Genomic DNA, 4,601 nt, shown 5'->3' on the forward strand with positions numbered 1-4,601 from the left:
AAGTAAAGACAAATGATTAAGTATTCATGATGAGTTTGTACAATGATAATGATGATGAGTACTTAAATGTAAGTGACATACAAGTAAATAACAATGAATATAACAATGACAATAACAAAACTTAATAACAAAGTTAATAAAGTTAAAGTTAGGGTTATGAACAAGTGGACAGCTTTTGAGGATTATCTATCTTTAGGTCAATAGATTCAAAATATGGGGCATTGCGGGATAACTTATCACTCATGCCAAGTAAGGGAGATGATTAATAGATTAACTTACCCTAGATTTGAAACAATGAAAGTTGTTCAACCTCAAGTTCATCTATCAATAGATTGACAAAAATAATACTATACAACCCAAAATTGAAGGATTGATTTTAGTTATATTGACAAGTTATATGAACAAGATAATGTTAATAAATTATATGAACAAGATATAATAGTAATAAATTAGTAAAGGGGTTAGTGTGAATAATTCAACATGATAAACCAAAAAGTATAGAGGGGTTAGTAGGTTAGTATAAACAAGATGAAATAGAAATGTGTCAGATGAATCACAAGTTAACAAAAGAGGACTTCATCCACAAGTCAAATGACCAAGTTATTTGAAGTAGGGGTAACTTATCTACACCCTAAAGTACCATGGATGAACTCAATGATCATCTAATGGTAGGTTAGAAATGTAGATGGTTTTAATCAACCCTAAGTCAAACATGTCATGACATAGGTAGAGTTAATTAGTCCTTGAGTTCAAGACCTCAAAAGTCTATAAAAAAATCTAAATAAAATAAAACAAGTCACCATTAAATTCTAGAGGAAAAAATAAGGGGGGGGGGGGGTGATGTTCAACACTTTTGCAAAATAATAAAAATGGAAGGGGTAAAAAATAAAATCAAAAGGGTAATAAAAATGGAAATTAAATAAAAATAACATAAAGGGAAAAAACATGGTCAGGGTGCACATGCTGGGATCGAACCCCTGACCTTGGGGTCATGGGGGAATCTATCCCCTCACCACTGGGCCAATGGCTCAGTTGTAATAGTAAAACGCACTCGCATGAATAAGTAATACAAACAATAAATAAATGGACTTCACGCGTAGGAGAACCAGTCAGATTGTGACAACACTATTTTTCAAATTCAAACGCGCGCAACGGTCATCATCTTCAACCTCCAAACTTCAAAAATCCAAACTTCTAAAAACGTGTTTTTAACCAGATTTTTGCATGGAATCATCTTTCCTAATAAAAAACAAACTAACCTCCACACTCATGAACCATTGATTGGATCTGAGTGTGAAGTTCTTATGCACGAACCGATAAACAACTTTAACCTAATTTAAAAATTAAATGATGGAAATAGAGTAATCAAGGCTGCAATGTTAGGGTTAATGATCAGAAATGGATTTCGAGTCAGGTGGTAACTTGTTTCAAAGATGGGGGTGGGTATTTCTACCTGATTAGAGTTTGATCAGGTGAGTTTTCCGATGGTTGAGCTTAGGTCAATTGAAGCTCAGGGAAGGGTGGTTGATTTCTTGGGAAGCTTAAGTGATATGTGGTGAGTGTTTCTAAGCTTAAGTGATTGGAGGTTGAAAGGCTCTGTAACAGAAAACTCAAAGTTCTTTCAATGGAGGTTTGAGGGAGAAAGTTATAATGTGACAGGGGTCTTTTTCAGCATAGCTTGGCATTGGGACACCTTCACATATTTATAGGGAAGGTGCCTGAATGGTTTTTGGGGGAAGTGGGATGAGTTTGGACAAAAATCACATGTGAGTGGGAGAGTGGTTGGATTTGACTTAGGGGAAATGGAAACAGATAGAATTTGACCTTGCTTGTAGCTCATACACGTTCGATATGGTCCTTAACATTGATCTAGAACCAACAAAGGCCTTGAAGCACCCTGTTGTAGAATCTGCTTTTTGCCATTTTGGGAAAAAAGTGGTTTCTTGCACACACAAGGTCGGGTTCTTGACTTGGAGAGGATTTGGCATGCATACTGACCTTGATTCATACCTCAATACCATTTATGACATGTTTGTTTACCATTGGGACTAAAAGAAGTGAGTTAGAAGTTTTGGCATGGTGAATTGCATATTCTGACTAGTGTGTAATTGGCTTGTGCACCAAGACAAAACACCAACTTTGAACCAAGGCCAAATAAAAATGGCTCGTAACTTTGCTTAAATTTTGGGACATTTGTTTTTTGCTATGAAATTGATTGAATGCAAAAAGAACCAGGTCAAAAGGAATTGTGATTTGGAAATGACAATGTGTCAAAGTAGAGGTCAAGACATGATTTTTTGGGCATGGTGGGCATGGTGGACCAACTTGGCCAATAGCAAAATTGAATACCTTCCTCAATGAATTAGGTCTTGGACCTTGAAACAAAGTTGGATAGGAAGTTATTTAGGACATTTGGATCTAAGTAGAATTTAAAAATCTTGAAAAATGAAGAAGTTATGGTCTTCGGAACTTCCCATAGGCCATTCTTGCCAAAATGTGACCAACCAACATGACCTAGTTTTAGGATTTTGGTGATTTCTTGCTTTTCAAGCCACAATGATGGATGTTTTGAGTTCATATGATCATATCATGAAGGTAAATGACGTTTGTACCTTTGTGGAATGATTTTAGGTCAAGCTGGTGGGTGGATCAAGTCATGGAAAGTTGAAAAATCAAGTATGAACCAACTACTTGTAACATGGATTGGATGGATGTTCAAATGGTTGATTGTGATTGTAATGGACATAAAATGATGTTTAATGAGTGGTAGGGTGATTAGATGGCCAAAAATGAGCAAGATCAATGATCAAAGGAAGCTTAAACTAGGGTTTCTTGAGCCATAAGTTTCATCAAGAACCATGGTCAGGTGAATTAGGGTTTGAGATGTAAGGGAAAAATTGAGGTGTTTAAAGGGTATGAGGCATGAAAAAACTTTGGATTTACGGTATCCTTAGTGGCATGGCCAAGATCCATGGTGAATTAAAACTTGTACAAGCCAAAGGAAGGGTCAAGAGCTAGAGTTTGGTCCTTGGGTGGCCAAATGAACCTTAAGGCTTCTTCAAAGGGGACTCACCACCCAATTTGGACTTGGGGAATAAGTGATATGTTTTGGGTGATACTCCAAGCTTTGTGGGATTCTTGGGGATGAGATTAGGGCAAAGGTGGCTGGGGAACACCTCAACATGATTAAAGCGTCTTGGGTATTTACAGATGAATCCCATGTCTTGGGCTTGTGGATTATTGTGATCATTAAATGTACATGTATATGAGATGTATGCCTAGGGTTTAAGGCTTAAGAAGATGATATGGATAGGGAAAATTTGAGGATGTGACAGTTGCCCCTATTTAATCTTCTCATACCTGAACGTACGGATAGCGATGACTTCCAATGCAGTCATGGTAGGAGGGGATTAAATACCATTAGGAGTAACCAAAAATTTGCTTTGTTGGGGAGAATGGCAGTATGAGTTATTTTGGATTATGCAATGGATGTGATGATTACTCATGCAATGCGATGTATGCAACATAAGTATCCTTTGATCTCAGGAAGACAGAGGAAAGAAACTCCATTGGGCAATGAAACTCTCGAAAAAAAGAAAGGACAATTGCCCCTAGCGACAGTTGGGGAGAAAAAGAAAGTAATTCATAGCAACTGCTAGAATGCCCAACTTTGGTGGGGAAAACATAGATTCAATGACGATTCCTAGCAACGGCTAGAATACCAGATATCTATCGGGGATCAACCCAAATAAGTTCAACAACGATTATTAGAGACAACTAGAATACTCGGATTAGTGGGGAATAAACAACTAGGTTTAGTGACGATTCCTAAGAACGACTTGGAATACCCGACTTAGCTGGAGAGAAATGACAGAATATAACGACGATTCTTAGCAATGGCTAGAATACCTGATTCTGTGGGGAGAAAAAAGTCATTCAGATATTATTCTCAATGATGAATGGAATGCCTGATTTGACTGAGGATAAATCACTAAAGAAGGTATAATGATGATTCTGAGCAACAACTAGAATACCCGATTCTGCTGAGGAAAATACATAAGTTCAATGATGATTCCTAGTAACGACTGGAAAACCTGACTCATGCTAGGGAAGAAAACTCGAAGGTGTAGTTACCCACATTTGGTTTGGCTTGGGGAATGAACCCAAAATACCTCATGTTCAAAAGGGAGAAGATAAACATGACTTTGTGGGGGATGAAATATGTTGTAACGACTCTCTCTGGGGATAGAAGAAGTACAATGACGATTCTTTTAGCAACGACTAAGAATACCTGACTCTTCTGGGGAAACAAAATTGAGAGGAAAAGATAGTTTAGTGACAATTCCTAGCAATGGCTGGAATACCTGACTCTACTTGGGAAAACTGTTGACTCTGCTGGGGAAAAATCCCTAACAACGGTTGGGAGATTCCGAATCAATTGAGGGTAAGAAGATACTTATGATGCGATATCATGTATGCAAACTACCAATGTATGTCCGAGCTACTGCGAGGAAATTCTGCAAATGCCAGGTTTACAAATTGTGCCAAGTATGATTGGGCTTAAAAGTTTGGGGAAAGTGTGTTGACTTTCCGATGTCAGA

This window comes from Lathyrus oleraceus, chromosome 6 (genome assembly GCF_024323335.1).
Source record: "Lathyrus oleraceus cultivar Zhongwan6 chromosome 6, CAAS_Psat_ZW6_1.0, whole genome shotgun sequence".
NCBI classification, from domain to species: Eukaryota; Viridiplantae; Streptophyta; class Magnoliopsida; order Fabales; family Fabaceae; genus Lathyrus; species Lathyrus oleraceus.